The 19248-nt window shown below is 38.5% G+C and overlaps 1 protein-coding gene across 7 annotated transcripts in view; it reads left to right on the plus strand.

Annotated features, from left to right (window-relative positions):
* Positions 1-19248, plus strand: part of PKHD1 (PKHD1 ciliary IPT domain containing fibrocystin/polyductin) — a 513811-nt gene that overhangs the window by 479086 nt on the left and 15477 nt on the right. For 3 of the 7 annotated variants that reach the window (XR_015722267.1, XR_015722273.1, XR_015722272.1), the window contains one exon: positions 1-11541. This exon is cut by the window's left edge. The exons of the other annotated variants lie outside the window; for them this stretch is intronic. The gene's annotated coding sequence lies outside the window, so the exon portion shown is untranslated. Of the gene's footprint in view, positions 11542-19248 lie in introns of those variants that run through there. 7 annotated transcript variants of the gene reach the window in all.

The raw sequence follows: 19248 nt of genomic DNA on the forward strand, positions 1-19248 counted from the left end.
TTGAGTTGACTCAACAAATATACAGTGAGTACCTCTTTCTCTCCAAGTAAACTTCTAGGTACTCAAAATACAGAGTTGAAGGAGATAGACAAGGTCCTTGCTCCCCTGAGAGTCCACAAAAAGTAGATGGCCAGGTGGACCATTCATTTTAGGAGGATTTCCCCTCACCACTGTGTGTTAAGGCCACCCCTGAGGCTGTAGTGTAGGGCAGTCCATTTTTCATGAACCAAGCTTGGCCTTGTCTCTCTTCTGTCAGCTGGTTGTCACGGCTAAGAGCTGAGGGAGAGGTGTGATGCAACAGTGATAGGTAATAGGAGAGTCTGGGCTGCCTGCTTGTGCAGCTCACTTGTACCCTCTGGTCTTGCTCATGTGTTATCGTAGATGAGCCGCTGTCATTATTCGGGATTGCTGCTGAGCCTGGACAACCACATGACTTAGTTCTAACAGACCCTGGTGCAGGAGGGCGATTCTACCTGCATGGTCACTGGGAAGTCCATGGCTTGTGTGCTCCTTCCTAAGCAGGCTCCAGTAATACACTAGGAGCTGAATTTTGAAAGGTGCATCATTTTCCAATGCATATGGCATTGCCTTGTTTCAGAAACCTAGGGGCCTATGTTATGATTCCATTAAGGCTTCCTGTGAACTTAACATGCTATCCTTCCTACCATCTACATTTCCAAGCTCATAGGGCCTACTGGATCATGTGGCCCAAGGAGCATGGTCACATGTAGAACCATTCCTGTTCGGTGCACACCTCAAACCATGCCATGGACTTGGAAGTATTCCCAGGTATAGAATATGGGGCCTCCAAAACCTTACGAAGCTTACCAAGCATTCTGCTTTATTTTTCATGGTGGGCATTGTGAATACAATAACTGTGCTTCACTTTAGATGAGATGTCCCTGCATGTTTCAAACTGCCACCTCCCTGAATATTTCACTGATGCAGGGGACCCCTGAGTACCCAGGCTTTATGTCTCACCCTCTGGAATACATGTATACTACCGCACACACCAATTCTGGCTCTTACAGTCCAATTAGCAGGACCCCATCAATGAAGTGGACCAGTGTGATGTTCTGTGGGATATCCAGGCAATCCAATCCTCATTGTGATAATGCCTCTGTTAATGCTGGACCCAATCATCCCCATCGCTACCTCTGAGCCCAGTTCTAGAGTAACGGCTCCCATCTCCTGCTTAAGGCCCTCAGTGATTCTGGTGCCCATCCCATTAGCACATTTTCCATTATTTTAGCAAATGAAGCATCTACTGGAACCTCCTATAGGATCATAATCTTCTTGTACATTTTGCAGCCTTACACAGTACATCCACACAGGCATACATACTTCTCCGAGCTTTTTGATTCTTTCTCCCACCATCAGACATGGAAATTATGGCATTTCCACTTCACCTTGTATGAAGCTTCTGTAAGCCATTCCAGCAGCACGTTGGCACCATTTCCTATATTAAATCCTGTGTTGTGGGAGATTGATCTCCCTTATCCATCATCATATTCTGCCAGCTTTAATCCAGCATTCTCAAGATCCAGTTCCACGTGAGCTCTCCAGGGTCCTGCTGGTATATGATGGCTAGGTCCTGGAACTTCTTTGTGGTATAGATGCCTACTCCCCTTGGCAGCACAATGTTCCCCAGCTGGGTTAGTATGTGACTTAAACCTAACTTAAGGGCTAGGAAGAAAGGTGAGAGTACATCCTGAATGGGCCATTACTTGATTTAAGAAGTACAAGTCTCTGCACTATCTTTAAGCAAAGATGTGCCCTAGTCTCTAACAGGGAGGATTAGGCCACTCCTGCCAGCAGTGAGAATTAACAGCACCAGTTCCCAACCTGTGTTGTTGTCCCCCATCCCCAGGAGATGTTAGGTAATGATTTTCACAAATACTGGGGAAAAGCTACTGGCGGCTGGCATCTAGTTGGCAGAGACCAGGGATGCTGCTAGATACATTATGATGCAGAGGACAGCCTCCTTAAGCCCACCCAACAACAAATAACTATTCGGTCCCACATGCCAATAGAGCAGATGCTGAGAAATCCTGGTTTAGGGAAACTTGGGGGGTTGTGGTTGTCAACACATAATGCTTGATATCTCATCACTTATCTCAGGGTCCCATTCTTCCTAACCAGGTCCCTGATCTTAGCATAGAAGACCAGCTCCAGCTCAGGTTCTCTGGAGTTCTGCCATTTTTATGATTAAGTCTTGGGCTGGTCTTTAGGTTGTGCTGCTTTTCAACTATGCAAGATAGATCTAACTTTATATGTTGCCAAGGGGATCTTCTGACTTTCATCCCTAGCCTTTAATTTCTGATTAATCACTCCAAGCCTTTCATTATTTGTTTTCCAAAGATTCAAATATCCCTAGCAAACCTACTCAATTTCATTGTTCCTGTAGTTATTATTATTTCTGTATTTCTCAAACACCTAATACATTACAACCACTAGCATATTTCCTTCCACTAGTGTACCATTGCGATTCACCTCAGCTGGAAGTTTTAACTTCATTGCTGCGTTGTGCCAGGGTTTACATGCTCCACCTTCCACCAGTGATAGGAAACTTATGCCCACCAGTGGGCAGGTGAACCAGCTCCAGAACCCCATGACAGCATCTGCTTTTTCTGACTCCTGGTACCAACTGTCAGCAGTCAGTTTCTGCAGGAAGGCAAAGCAGACCCCTGGATGGGGATTTGTCTACTGAAAGTTTCTTAAAGAGTGCTTGCAGACTGACCACCTGTGGGAGAAAGAAAAGCAGCACAATGGGTGAAAAGTTGAGCGATAGTGCAGACACAGTGACGACAGTGGGCTCAGGCAATTCCTGGGGAGCTCTGTAGCAAAGATGGACTTGCAGGTTTGACCAGGTAGAGATAAGGGGACTGGTCCTTTGTTGTCCTGCATTAATCCATCATTGGATCTAGGCTGCCCCCTAGAAAAGGTAAAACTTTGGGTCAAGCAGCTCTCTTCAGTGGACGGCAATTTCTGGAAAGAACAGAAAGCAGAGAGCTGAATGTGAACTTGTACTTCCTGCAGATGGGTAACAGGTCCTTCAATCCAGAGGGAAATCTAGGTAGTGGGGCACAGCATCCATCACAGTGGGTAACCCCCTCTGGCTGAATTAAATGGGGTAACTGGTTATCTACTCTCTCTGCAACTGCATGTGGTAAGGCAGTCAAGAAGAAAGTGAGGTATTTCCAGGAATTTTTTTTAAGAAGCTAGGAGTAAATAGAGGCCCTCTCTCTGCTCTCTGATAGCAAGATCCTTTTAGCAGTCTGTGGGGAGGGTGCCTAGTGGTATTTTCACTGGGGGTAGAAAGATGAGAACTGCTTCAGCTCTGTGGCAGAGCTGAGAAGAAATAATAGTTTATGCCTATAATAAAGAAAACTATCTTGATAATCCACTTGGAATAATGTGAGACTCCACGCTTATGAAAATTCATATGGGTCTAAACAAGAGATGGTCACTAAAATGTTTTATATGAATTTTTAAAAAGAAAGAAAAAGTGGGTTGTTTTGTTCCTGAGAAAAAGAGCAATAGAAAAGAGAACTGTAATCAATTAGGATACTTCCTCCCCTTAGTAACAAGAATCTGATTCAAATAAACTTAAATAGCAATATCGTGTACTCTAAGAAATACAGAGGTGGTACAGGTGCTGGGGACTAAACCAGATTTTTTCTGTCTCTTTGCTCTGCCACTCACAGCGTCTTCTTTTTGATGGCAGGCTAGCTGCCAGTGATCCTCGGAACTTGTTTCTGACTAGCAGGAGAAAGAACTCTTCTCCTTTAAGCATCCTTCCCTTCCACTTGATTGGAGCTTCCTATGCCAAATGACTTACAATGGACCCAAAGTCTGATTTAGGGGAATGACTATGCTGGATATGGTCTTTCTTTCTTAAAACATGTTTGCTGAGGGAGGCATGGATTCTTAATCAAAATAGGGTTCTGTTTGTAGGAAAAACAGGGAAGTGAATTTTGGGTTGGCAACCAATAGGGCCATTTCCAAAAACACAGGTAAGAGGAAGAAGAGAGAAATTCACAAATTAAAAAAAACTGGGTCTTTAGAGATTGGAAAAATTAGGAACCTCTCTCACTTTCTGAGTGTTGAGATTTTGAAAGGGGGAGAATTGTATTTGTGTTGGTAATTATAAGATTATGTAACAAACCAATTTGTCAACCAGATAACCCATCTCTCTTCATCACACAGTCATTCACACATTCAATCATTCACACAGTCACACATTTATGAATAAGATGGGTACATTGATTCAAGTTTATGCAGAAAAGAAAGGTAGTTATTATTTTTACAACCTCGGATAAGAGGAGAGTGGTTCAATACAGTGACATGGGAAGATCCTGAACTCACCTTCTCCCACAGATATACCAAATCTATGGTTACATGTTGGTCAATTCCCTCTGAAAAAGACCTGAAAACTAGCTGAAGAGCTCTTTCATAACAAAGGACAAAAGGGGCACATTAAGACAGGTAGGAGAGGCAGTGATGCAGTCTCATCAAAAAAAAAAAAAACCCACCCCAGGTGCAGTGACCCATAATCTAGAGGAATCAAACAAATACAGAGTTTTTCCCTGAGGAATGAGGGATTCATACTCCACATGAGGCACCCCAACACTTAGGACCTACACTAGAGAGAGAGAGGCCCCCAAAATATCTCACTCTGAAAAGCAACAGAGCTTACATCCAGAAGTCTCAAAAGGCTGTAGGGAATAGAAGTCCACTCTTAAAAGGCTTTTACACAGATTCTTAAAAGCAGTAACAGGAAAATAATTTGCTACATACAAGGGAATCCCCATAAGAGTATCAGCTGATTTTTTAGAAAATTTGCATTCCAGAAGAGTGGCATGGTATATTTAAAGTGCTAGAAGACAAAAAACCAAACAAACCTCCCAACCAAGAATACTCTACCTGCCAAAGCTATCATTCAGAATTAAAGGAAAGATAGAGTTTTCCAGACAAGCAAAAACTAAAGTAGTTCATCATGACTAAACCAACCTTATAAGAAATGTTAAGTGTTCTTCTTTAAGAAAAGGCACAATAGTAACAGTAAAACATATGAAAGTAAAAATCTTACTGGAAAAGCAAATATTTAGTAAAAGTGGTGAATTAACCATTTATAGTACCACTATGAAGATTAAAAGACAGTAGTAGTTAAATTAACTCTAACTATAATTAGTTAAGGGATGCACAAAATAAGAAGGTGTAATATATGACATACAAAAATTAAAATGTGAGGAGGGGCACCTGGGTGGCACAGCGGTTGAGCATCTGCCTTCGGCTCAGGGCGTGATCCCGGCGTTATGGGATCGAGCCCCACATCAGGCTCCTCTGCTAGGAGCCTGCTTCTTCCTCTCCCACTCCCCCTGCTTGTGTTCCCTCTCTCGCTGGCTGTCTCTATCTCTATCGAATAAATAAATAAAATCTTTAAAAAAAAATGTGGGGAGAAGTAAAAAGGTAGAATTTTTAGAATGTGTTCAAACTTAAGTTGCTATCAACTCAAAATAGACTGCTATACTTATAGGCTGTTACATATAAACCTCATGGTAACCACAAAACAAAAACCTATAGTAGATATACAAAAGATAATGAAAGGAAACTACAATGATATAAAAGCACAAATCAATTACAAGAAGAAAACTGGAAAAATCACACATATATTCAGATTAAACAACATGCTACTAAACAACCAATAAGTCAACAAAGAAATAAAAGGGGAAATAAATGAGAATTTACAAATGACACCACAGAAATACAAAGTATCATAAGATACTAGTATGAACAATGATATGCCAATCTAGATTGAACAATCTAGAAGAAATGGATACATTCCTACAAACATACAATTTTCCAAGACTGAATCATGAAAAAATAAAAATCTGAATAGACTGATTACTCGTAAGAAGATTGAATCAGTAATCAAAAAATTCCCAGAAAACAGAAGTCCAGGACTAGATGGCTTCACTGGTGAATTCTACCAAACATTTAAAGAAACGCCTTTCTCAAACTCTTCCAAAAAATGGAAGAAGAAGAAACACTTCCAAACTCATTCGAAAAAGCCAGCATGACCCTTATACCAAAACCAGATGATGCCACAAAAAAAAAAAAAAAATTAGAGATTTATCCCTGATAAACATAGGTGCAATAATTTTCAACAAAATATTAGAAAATGAAATTCGACAATACAGTAAAAGAATAATACACCATAATCAAGTGGGATTTATCCCAGTGATACAAGGATGGTTTGACATCTGCAAATCAAAGAGCATGACACACCACATTAACAAAATGAAAGATAAAAATCATACCATTGCAATGGATGCAGTAAAAGCATTTGACAAAATTCAGTGCCTACTTATGATAAAAACTCTCAACAAAGTTGCAATTCAGAATTTTTTTTAAAGGACTCAAACAACTCAATCACAAAATGAAAATAAAGCAAACAAAAAGTTCAAGTACAAAATGGACAAAAGATCTAAATAGACATTTTTCCAAAGAAGACATACAGATGGCTGATAGGCACATGAAAAGATGTTCAACATCACTAATCATCAGGGAAATGCAAATCAGAACCACCATGAGATATCACCTCACACCAGACAGAATGGCTATTATCAAAAGACAAGAAACAACAAGTGTTGGAGAGGATGTGGAGAAAAGGAAACTCGTACATTGTTGATGGGAATGTAAACTGGTTCAACCACTAGGGAAAACAGTATGAAGACTCCTTAAAAAAATAAAAATGGAATTACCATATGATCCAGCTATTCCACTCCTGGGTGTTTATCCAAAGAAAATGAAAACATTCATTTGAAAAGATATATACACCCCTAAGTTCATTGCAGCATTATTTACCATAGCCAATATATGGAAGCAACCTTTGTCCATTGATGGATTAATGGATAAAGAAGATGTACACACACACAGACTCACACAGACTCACAGACACACACACCCCCACACACACACTGTAATACTACTCAGACATAAAAGAGAAAAAAATCTTGCCATTTTTGGATGGATCTGTAGAAGGTATTCTGCTAAGTGAAATAAGTCAGATAGAGAAAGACAGATATATGATTTCACTTACATGTGGAATCTAAAAACAAAACAAATGAATAAACAAAGCAAAACTCGTAGATACAGAGAACAGATGAGCAGTTGACAGAGGGGAAGGGGGTTGGCAGCGGTTGAAGTGGTTGAAGATATGGTGATGGATGGTAACTAGACTTACTGTGCTGACCACTTTGTAGTGCATACAAAAATCAAATTATTACCTGAAACTAATATAATGTCAGATGCCCATTTTATCTCAATGAAAAAATGATTTACTTAAAAAAGAATTTAAAATAAAAGATATTTAAAAAAAAAACTCAGATAAGAGGCTTTTCTTACCTTTCTGACTCCTGCAGAAAATTCTGCTGTGTGTGTACACTAGTAAAATAGAAATATAGATAAAGCATATTGAAGATATGTCAGATGAAGAGAAATCACTGCATGAAAGTATTGTCAGTATGTTTGATGTCTTTCTCGGTTTTCTTCTCCTTTGGGTGGGATGAAAATTGTTCTGGTGTGGAGACTAGATAAAAGAGCAATATTTCCTCTGTTTTTAATGACAATACTGAAGTCTTAATTAAGCACAGTGTATAAGGAGATCATTAACAGATTTCAAAGTCTCTTTTCCTTTAGGCTTCAAAACACATATATGCTATTGTAATTTCCCAAGAAGCCATGCTTTTGCTCCATAACAAAACTAGCCAAATCTCTCTGCTATTTTTCCTACCCATAGATTGAACATTGTCTCATAGGCATCATTGAATTAACCTTAAAATATCTTCATCCCATGTCTACTTATATCTAGCACAGTTCCTAATATTAAATAGGTGCTAATTTTTTTTAACAAATGAAAGACTATTCTCAATTTTCAGATAAATTCCCCTGATTACCTCCTTCCATAGAAAATCAGGGAGATGCATTTTCCAATTTGCAATTTAACAAATTACAAGACACCTTGAATCAGTTAGTGATGTTACCATAGATACAGATAGCAGAACATCTCCAGATTTGTATGTAAATAATTACTGCCATAATAAACCAAATAATCAATAAATGACAAAGTTATTGATCTATTAAATGTATGCATTGGTCACCACTTTTATTTCCTTAGTTTTGCCTTCATATTGTCAAAAGTTATTTCAAGTGATTTGAATTTAATTGATCTAAAATTTTTGAGACAGAATTTTTTTTTAAAGGATTCTCAGGATGCCTGGGTGGCTTAGTTGGTTAAGCATCTGTCTTCGGCTAAGGTCATGATCCCACGGTCCTGGGATCGAGTCTCGCATCAGTCTCCTTTCACAGCAGGGAAACTGCTTCTCCCTCTGCCTGTCTTTCTCCCTCTCTCTCTCTCTTTCTTTCTCTCTCTCTCTTCCCCCCCCACCCCATGTCAAATAAATAAATAAAAACTTTAAAAAAATAAGGACTCTCTACCCCAGCATTTAAAAATGATGTGATCTGGTATTTTTCCTATATTTATAATTATCGATACAGATGTATTTCTATGCACATTTACTTAGACTTTCAAAATTAATAAGTACTCTCTACAAGTAAATTTTTGTGGGGTTCTTGGGTGGTGCAGCTGGTTAAGCGATGCACGCTTGGTTTCAGTTCAGGTTGTGATCTCAGGGTCATGAGATCGAACCCCGAGTCAGACTCCATGCTCAGGCTCAGGCTGCTTAAGACTCTCTCTCCCTCTCCCTATGCCTCTCCCCATTGTGCTCTCTCTTTCTCTCTCTCTCTCTCAAATAAATAAATAGATCGTAAAAAAAAAGTAACTCACTATTATAAGAATGTATAGAGATGCAAGCATACAAATTTAAAATCATGGACTCATTTGAACTATTCCCAATCAGAGGATGGGGGTAAAGGAGGTTTTGCCACCCAAGGGACATTTGGCAATGTCTGGAGACATTTTTGGTTATAACAAGTCAGAGGAGAGGTGGGGGAACAGGGTGCTACTAGTATCTTGTGGGTTGAGGCCAGAGAGGTAACTGAACATCCTACAGTACCCCATGATAAGGAAATATCTATTGCAAAGTGTCAATAGTGCAAAAGTTGAGAAATACTAGATTTAAGGAAAAAAAGACACTGGATGCCTGGATTAGAATTCAGATCTGTTGACTCAGATGTGACCATAGGACAAATTACACTATTGTATCCATCTCTCTGTGGAATGCATAACAAGCCCACTCTTCCAACATGGAGAAAATTATACCTACCTTAAAGAGTTCTTACAGGATTAGATGAGATATATATGGATATCCTAAAATTTTCTGTTAACCCTCTACTCTAACGGGAGCTCCCTCTCCTGTTAAGGACACACCCTCTATATTTTCTAATATTTCCCAGTAATAGAGGTAACACACCTGGCCCCTTTCTTTAAGGTTGCATTATTTCTCAAGGATTTCTTCAGCACTCCTTATAAATCAGTTTACCAGAAATTTCTATACTTACCTTAATCTCAGCAATGAATATATTTTAGACTCCATTTGAAACTCTACTATGTGCAATTTTTAAGACTAATATATATATATATATAAATTATTAACTTTTCTGTTCATTTTAAGAATTAATAATAATATAAACCCTATATACCTAGCTTTGGGCTTAAGAAATAAAACATTACCAGCCAGCTATGTGTTCTCCCCTTCCCTCTCCCTAACCACTCATGAATCTTTGCATCCCCTTACTCCCCAGGTAATGACAATCTTGATTTGGTATTAGTCACTTGTACATTTTTAATTTGTATTTTTATTTTTTTCTTTGGTTCTGCCTGTTTTGATTTTACACAAACAAATTATTTTCTCACATCATATTTTTGTGATTTTTCCATGTTGAAACTTGTAGTTGACTTTATTCATTTATTCATTTCATTAATATTTCATTTTATGAATAAGCATTCATTGTTATTGATATTATGTTTTGTGAATAAATAGAGCACAATTTACTCATTTTACACTGACAATTACTTAGATAGTTTACAGATTTTGCTATCACAAATAATGTCTCCATGAACATTCATTCCGTACTTTTCCAAGTATATACCTAGGAGTAGAGTTACTGGGTGTCAGAGGGTGTATTTATTCAACTTGGCTCATTAATGACACTAGCAGAAGATGAGAATTTTATTGCATTAATCCTTGCTAAGGCATTTCTGTGCTTTTCTATTTGTGTTCTAATTTAAAAGACATGAAATGCTAGTGCATTGGGGCTTTAATTTGTTCTTCATTTATAATTAATGAGATTGATCTCTATTTATGTTTATTGTTCAATTGCATGTCCTTATAAGTCAAATGCCTGCTCCTGGCAATTATACATTTTTTCTTACTGATTTATAGGAGTTCTTTCTATGTTCTATATACTAATCCTTTTGTTTTACATATTCCAAGTATTTTGTTGCCTTTATGGTATCTTTTGTTAAACAGTAAGTCTCAAATTGAATGAAACTAACTGTCTTTAATCCATCTGGAATTGATTTTTGTGATCCATAAGCTAGGAGTTTAATTTGATTTTTTTCCAAAAAAAATAATTGGGTTATTCTTCCACACCTTGTGTTAAATAGCCTACCCTTTGCCCAATGATATGCAATGTGAACTTTGCATATATCAAGACGCCATATATGCGTGGGCCTGTTTTGTGGCTCAATGTCTATTCCCTTCGTCCCTTTATTATCTATCCCTAAATCAATACTATAATATCTTTAGAAAAAAGTACTTTCTCGTTGTTGGTGTATATCATGTACCCCTAATGCTATCCATTAGTTCTTTTTCTTCTTTAGGTGTGTTTGACTTTTTTTTTTTTTAATGCTTTTCTCTTCCATTTAAATTTTAGCAGGAAGCATCCAGTCAATTCTTTTTTTTTAAATTTCAAATGTATTTTTTATTTTTTTACTATGTTATGTTAGTCACCATACAGTACTTCATTAGTTTATGATGTAGTGTTCCATGATTCATTATTTGCATATAACACCCAGTGCTCATTGCAGTACGTGCCTAGTCAATTCTTATTTTAAAGAAACTCTAGCATGTTCACTGAAATGTCGCTAAAATTGTACCTCAATTTGAGAAAATTTGACTTTATGATGTTGAGGTTTGTATTCATGAACATAGTGTGTGTCTCCATTTACTTAGATTTTTAAAAGCTTTTCAATAAAGTATAAAACATTCTCCGTAAAAAGTTTTGCTTATATTTTCGTAGATTCTTAGATATGTTATTTTTGGAATACCAGTACAAATGATATAAATTTTAATTAATTTTTCCAGCTGTTATTGCTCTAAAGAAATGTAATTACCATGTGGCTCCTGGGTAGCTCAGTTGGTTAGGTGTCCAACTTGGTTTCCTCTCAGGTCATGATCTCAGGGTCGTGGGATTGAGCCCCACACCAGGCTCCTCACTCAGTGGAGAGACTGTGTGAAAGATTCTCTCCTTCTGCCTCTCCTTTTGCTCTCTCTCTCTCAAAATAAAAGAAAATCTTTAAAAAAAAAAAGAAATATAATTACTATGTAACATTTTCTAATTAGTATATGGGAAAAAACAATGGATGGTTTATAATCTCTTCATTATACAGCAGGTAATCAGCTTTTGCCTTGTTATAATTTTATATATTATTATCTACCTTAAAAATAATGTTGACGTTATAAGATTCTCTCTCGTTCTTGGGTGATATTCACCAGACTGATCATCGTACTAATACTAGGTACCAAAATTTTGTTTTTATCCAGAGTCTGTCTCACCAATGCAACCTTTTACAGAGTATTTTCTTTTAATTTGGCGGGGACAACATCCCAATTTAGAACCAAATTCTTATATGGATGTCTTATATGTAGTGACATATAGGAGCTATTACTGATGTATTTTAACAAATATAGTGAATTAACTTATTGGGGTTATGTTTGTACTTTTATGGTAACCTACATAACAATTTGTTTAAGTCAGTGTCTCACTTACTTACACAGCCTCTCCTTAAGAGTGAGTGTACTTTAATTTCACAAGAGGATGTGATTTTTCTGGTTTGACATTTTTATCGTAGGGAATGACTCCAGACCCGGAGGAAGAAGGTCATTTCTTTAAAATGTTAAACTCTTTCTTGATCTAAAGCTTTATTCTTTGCATTTTTTAAAGGACTTTTTTAAAAAGTCCAATTAGTGCATTTTCTAGAAAATGTCAGATGCCCTGTCTTAATTTACCACTTCTACTTTTACTTCCTGCCCTTGCAGCCATAGACCAGCAAAGGGAAATAGATAGCCTTTGTGTTGTCTCAACAAATACAATTTGAGAAATAATATTCGGGGGAAAACTTGATGGCTTTAAGTCAAAGGAAGCACCCAAACTAACTTCTATTACTTATGGGCAGGCAACAAAAAAAAATCAAATAACCAATAACCCATTCTCTTCCCAGAGCTGCGGGCATTTGACTTACATTTGGGTCCAGAAGCCTTTCTTTAGCTAATTCTGTTTTTATTGGCCAGTTCTTTCATTATTTTTATATAAACTAATCAATGTAAGCCCTAGTCTAGACAGCAAAATCAGCAAGAGTCCTTTCTATGTGCCTCTGTCTGACATCCATGGGGCTGCTACCCCATGGATTATTTTTATTTCTTGTGTCAAGCCTCCTTCACGCAGCCTTTTTAGTACAGTTATAAACTAGGGAGCTAAAGATAGTTACACAGTGACATACAACCCATATTCTCTAACCCATCAGAAGAAAGAAAGAAGTGCATCTGATGTCCTTTCCTCTACCACCTAAGTCTTTGTTAATATTCTTCTCGATCTCTGAAGACTTACTCCAGCAAAGGTAGAGGAACTCCTGTATGTGTCTCTCTTTGCCACCATTCTGTGTTTTATATCCCATTTCATCAGGCAGAGCAGGAGAGAAGGGAAGTGTTCCTTCCTTTGCTTCTCCCAGGCCAGATGAAATAAACCTGGCAGGAGCAGATGTTAAATTGAAGCCTATGAAAAGTTAACACTATCTTCTGTAATTGAAACCTTAGGGAGGAAGGCTTGAGACAACTGCCAATGGACGTAGAATACCAGTGCAAGCGTTTATTCCCAGGGTCATTTCCTGCACCCTCTCATACATGAAAGCAAAGTATCCCATAGCCGGGCAGTGAGGTGGGCAGGAAGTGATGGGTCCAAGCAAATAGAAGGCTTCAAAAGATACTCCAGCCTCAGTTCCAGCTGCCCTGAACCCCACGGTGAGCCTTTCTCAAAGGTTCTTCTCGAAGACCTTTCAGGCAGGGGAGCCCCCACCAACTTGCTTCTCCTTTATCAAGTAGATTCCCTTCCAATTTTCCAATTCGAAGAATTGTAGAGTGTGTCCTTCATTCCGATGTTGGCCTACACGATGGACACCTACAGCTTCCATCCAGGCCAGAGCTAATAAAGAAAAACAAAAACAACACACACCCCACCAAAAAACACGGTCTTTGACCCTTTTATGTTGATTCTTTTGGTGCTATTGCCCAATCTTTAACACTGGGCTTCTCCAGACTCTATTATTAAGTCCCTCCTGATTATATATGTTGGGTTTGTTTTCTATAACCCTTTCACTTGGATACACACAGAGTGCACATATCCCACTTACTATTTTTAAAAGTTAGAAAGTCATTTAAAGTTATTATGATTTAAGGATTGTGAACTCAGGCATTAGAATTATTGCTTCCCCCTTCCTACTTGTGTAATTTTGAGCAAACCACTTAACTTCTTTATGATTGAGTCTTCACATTTAGCTCCTACTTTTATTTTGATGATTTAAGGTGCTAACACATGAAAAGTACCTTCAGCAGTGCCTGGCTCATAGTGAGATCTAGAAACAATTACCTATTGTTTTTATAATCATTTTACTTGACTTGCAGAATATAAACATAATATAATAATGATTCTAGTATTTGAAGATTCAGGATATAATGACTCACTATTACTAAAAGTCCCATCTGACTGTGTCACACAGAGAAAATGAGAGCAAGCTCAAGAGGATTTTGTTTGTTTCTTTTGTGGAAGGAAAACTCAAGTTTACTTTAAATATGTAGGGAACAAAATAGCAGACAGAAGTGCAGGACAAAGTATAGGGCCAGGATCATTCTCAACGTGCCCCATATTTGTGGGTAACATGTTTCAATAAAAAGCATAATGATGTTCAGCACTAGAAAGAAATGACAACTATGTAAGGTGGTAGAGGTGTTAATTATTGCTACAGGCATTCCTATTATACTATCTAAAGGTATCAAATTAACATGGGCACCTTACCTTTACATGATACGGTATCCGAAATACATATCAATAAAAAAATATTAAGTGCGATGATGAATACTCTTCAAAGCATGTACGTCTGAAAACCAACAGCACGGAAGGTCCGCTGGGAGTCATTGCTCCCACCATCCCTGGTTCTGCAGGTGAGAAATACAGTCAGAAGGTTTGCGGACATATCTCAGGTCTTCAAAGGATGTGAGAGAAGAGAGCAGCGGAAGATGGCAGTGGGTCCGCAGCGGGGAGTGCGGAAGAGCTGGCTGGTGCGATGCCCTGTATTCATGTATGGCATGAACATCGTAAGAGATAGAGGACCGCTTCTTTTTTTTTTTTTTTAAGATTTTATTTATTTATTTAACACAGATAGCGACAACCAGCGAGAGAGGGAACACAAGCAGGGGGAGTGGGAGAGGAAGAAGCAGGCTCCTAGTGGAGGAGCCTGATGTGGGGCTCGATCCCATAACGCCGGGATCACGCCCTGAGCCGAAGGCAGACGCTTAACCGCTGTGCCACCCAGGCGCCCGTAGAGAACCGCTTCTGAAGCTATTTTCTTCACCAGCGCTTTTGGTATTTCCCTCAGTATGTTTCACCTGTTACTAGGAAAGCTCCTGACTCCCCGACATCCTTCTCACCCACCCTCATTTTTTCCTAAGTCCGTGTCCTTTGGTATCTTCAGTTACTGATCATTCTTCTTTACCTCATTTGCCTCTTTCAGCTTTGATCTTTGGCCTCTAGTTTTGTACCAGGTCCCTTTGAGTGCTTCTGTGTTCTCGTGCTTCAGCTTAATAGCAGGAAAACGTTGCACAGAAATACTCTCAAAGATGTAAGTTAAACCTCACTCTCTCTCTCTCTATATATATATTTGTCTTTTGGGATCCTACATCCTACTGGGACATAATGGTGCAAGACCTAATCCGAATCATGGCCCTATTAATGGAGGACTTAGAGCATCCTCCTGGTTTAAATTTTGCATTCTGTTCTGTTCTTGCAGTGTCACAGCCTCTTTCTCTTTTCCTCCTTCATTTCCTTGGCTGTTGCTTTCTCCCTGAGGAGTCAGCGAGGGAGGCATCCCCAGCCAGGGGCCAGATCTCCCAAGCAGCCAACTGTACCTTTACCTGAGTTTGCCTGGCATGGAACTGTGAGTTACAGGTACCCCAACTCCCCTGCTGCCACCAGCGGGGCACCGGCAGGATAGGCGATGCTCCCAGAAGCTTCCCCTTTGCAGAGAAAGGCCGTAGTAGGAATCCTCCTATTTATACAGAAGGCAGAGTGGGATGAATACGCTGGGACAGATTTTCCAGCAGTTGACTTTTCATCCAGTTTTCCTTTCTCATTCACCAGTGGAACAGGAGTTTGGCTTTGGGGATTGGAATAGATTCTTCCACTGTGCTCCCCTTTTTCCACTTGTGAAAGAGAGAAAATGCATGTGAGCAAGAACTTAGGACAACCAGTAGCTTCTTTGAATTGCAAATAGAAAACAGAGAACCAGTTGGCCATTGTGGCAGTTAACGAAAAGGAGAATTTATTTTTGTAATTCTCACAAAACTCCTGGTTTCTCTGGGGCTGGTACGGTACTTCAGAAAGATGATTTTGAGGGATTTTTCACTTTTGTATTTTGTTTTTAAGATAGTGAACGCTCTGTTAAGCTCATTGTTATTTCAACAACTCAGAAATGTGTGTACTCTTAAAACTAGACAGTATTTTATTAGTGTAATTGCATTATTTGTAACTAAATATTTACCTTACTTTTTTTTTTTTTAATCGGAAAAGTCTAGAGATCTCGGCTAGGCATTCAAGAACTCCCTAAATTATCTTTCCAGCTTCTCTCTAAATACTTCTCAATGTTAGCCAAACCAGTTGGCTTTCTTTTCTCATCAGCATTTTTCAAATGTTACATCCTTATCTTTTGTGTTGTCTTCCCACCACAGCCAAAATACTTCTCATTGTTCAACACCAAGTTTAAATCTTGAATTCTCATTACCTTTCCTGACCATCTCAACTAGATATAATCTCCCCCTTCTGCTGCTTGCTTAGATAACTTCTAGTCCTTAATCCTTTCTGGAAATTTCATATGATGCAAATATTCACAAACTTTGGAGCGCCTGTAAAATGTAGCTCCCAAGGTCCAATTCCCATGAATTTCTGACTCAATAAATCTGGGGTGGGCCCCTGGCTTATGCATTCTAATAAGCATACTAAATGTGTCTGATATGGATCACGTGTTGAGAAGTTTCAATGTGATGTTTTATATATTTGTTAGTTTTGTAAGTGTGTATGATTTATTTCTCCTGTTCAATTATATGCTATTAAAGGGCAGGGATTATATCTTACACTGCTATTTATCTTATACAATGTCTTAAATTTAAACAATATTAATCAATATTAATAGCACTAATTTAGGGGCACCTGGGTGACTCAGTTAAGTGTCCGACTCTTGACCTCAACTCGAGTCTCGATCGCAGGGTCATGAGTTCAAGCCCTGCACTGGGCTCCATGCTAGGCATGGAGTCTAATAAAAAAAAAATTAATAGCACTAATTTATGTAGTTCTCCATAGATATGTCAAAACCAATTTTTTTATGCTAAGTGCAATATTAGGAAGAAGGTTGTTCTGTAAAGTTATTCAAAAGAGAAAAATAAAGAAAGCAGCAATATTGGGATTTTTTTACGATAGTGAGAGGGCAAGAAGAAGTTTCAAACTAATGGTCATAATTAAGTATTGATTTACTTGGGGTCAGATACTCTCCTAATATTTTGGTACAATTCCTTTTAGGGGACACCTAAGATTCTTTATTTTCTAAATGTCATCCCTTGTGGTAAAAGTGAGTACTGAAAACCGAAACCTAAAAATTATAAGGCTGCCGTAGGACATCTTGTTGAAGGGAAACCAATTTTCCTGGTGAGAAACTTGGTTTCATTTTTTATTTTATAAATGTTGGCTTAATACTGATTATGTGTCATGGAAAAGCCCCACAACATTCGCTACATCAAATGCTGTGAAAATTATCCAGCTCATATTATACCTCTAAGCACTTCACCAAAATGTAATAATTTCCTGAAACATAAAAGAAACTTTTCCCCATCTTTATTTTTTGTCAAGTGAGAGTACTGTGTTTGTACTTTAGTTCTCACTTTCCAAACTAGAGGCAGTGAGTCCACCTGATTTCCTTTCCCTTGTAGTGAAGTTGAGACTCTGGTGGCGTGAAGCTAGAGCTTCGAAATCTCTGCCCCTGGAATCACTGGTTCCAGCTTCCTGGGTGTCAATGGAGGAAAACCATCTCTGATTGTCAGACAAAATGAGAATCCAAATCACTGACTTACAGAACCAGAAAATCCAATTTCTGGAAGGTTCAATGCCTGTCTTTCCCTGATCTGGAAAGAATTATGTAGATATTCTATAAAAACAGCTATAACTTCTCTTCTGGGAAAGATGGCTCCACAGCCTCCCTGCAGCCCGCGGAGAAGGCTTTATGTCTACTCCTGGATCTAGACTCTTTCTCCCAGTGATCTCCTCACCTGTAGTGCTTTCCTACTTAAACTCATTACAATGCACCCTAGAGACATGGGCTAGCGGAAGGACTTTAAAATGATTTATCATTCCCTCTGAGAATAAACTGCCAACAAGAGGCACTTGGCTAACATGTCTGCCCAGGTCTCTGATGTTCCATCTCTGGGGGTTAGAGGTTTTGATTTAAGATTCCTTGAGGACTTTTCTCTTCTTTCTTTCTTTCTTTCTTTCTTTCTTTCTTTCTTTCTTTCTTTCTTTCTTTCTTTCCTCTTTCTTTCTTTCTTTCTTTCTTTCTTTTTTTTTTTTAAGTTAAACTCTCTTGAGTGAAGAAACTCTTTGTTGAGAGGTCTGACTGACTGCTACACTTCCTGATTTGCTGTCTCTTATCATGACTTCGTTCACACACCCCACCTTAAAAGAGTGGAGGTCTACTTACATACTTTGGGTCAGATTAGACCTTGTATTGCCTTCCTTGGAGAGGGCCTCACTTTGGTTTGCCATGCTTCTTAGGCTTCACAAGAAAGTTCTAAGCCTTTCAGCCATCTGCCTAGCAGATTGCCTGAGGCCTTAAATTCCTGATACCATGGGCAGGTTGAAAGTATGGTGATAAAAGTCTTTGTTTTATATAGAATGGGCTAGATACCAGGGTTTCTTTTCCCAAGACTGATGTTCTATAGAAGTGATTTTCTCTCTTTCTCTATTCTTTTTTTTTTTTATTTTGTAGCCACTTTATCGAGATCTCTTTCTCTATTCTTACTCCTCCCTTTCTTTACCTTATTTTCTTTTTTCTTTCCTTTCTCCCTCTCTCCCTCCCTCCTTCCCTCACCCCCATTCTCTCTCTCTCTACCCCCAACCCCTCTCTCCTCTTTGTCTTTTTCTCTCTCTCTCTCCCCTTCCTTCCTTCCTTCCCTCTAAAATTTAGAACAAGATTATTGTTAGTATCTCACTTAAGAAACCACAGTTATTCCCCTAATTTTTCAATTTCCCACATACATGTAATTTCTACTTACCTTCTTATATACCAGGTCTTTCTTCCCCTACCACCACATGTCTAGTATCTATTTTCCCTGAAAAGTATCATTTGGTGGTCTTTATTTCTTTCCTCTCTGTAGTATTGCCTAATATTCACTCTCCAGAGTGATTATTCTAAGTCAATCATGGTTATCCCCATTTTTTTTTTTTGGTTTTGTTTTTTGCTAATGATTGGTTTAGAAATGGGCATGTGACCTCGTACTGGCCTCTGAGATTGGAGAAGTCCAATGGGGGCTTCTGGGAAAGCACAGTTTTGCAGAATTTCTTTGTCACTTAACTGTCTAGCAAACAATGCCACATCAAAAACGTCTTCATCATTTTTATTTACCAAAAAAAAAGGTATTTGTAAAGGAAGAGTAGCTAATTTGCTTAATTACTTGAATGTTGAGCAAT

This window comes from Ursus americanus, chromosome 29, assembly GCF_024610735.1.
Source record: "Ursus americanus isolate L20-20 chromosome 29, mUrsAme1.1.p, whole genome shotgun sequence".
In the NCBI taxonomy this organism is placed as follows: Eukaryota; Metazoa; Chordata; class Mammalia; order Carnivora; family Ursidae; genus Ursus; species Ursus americanus.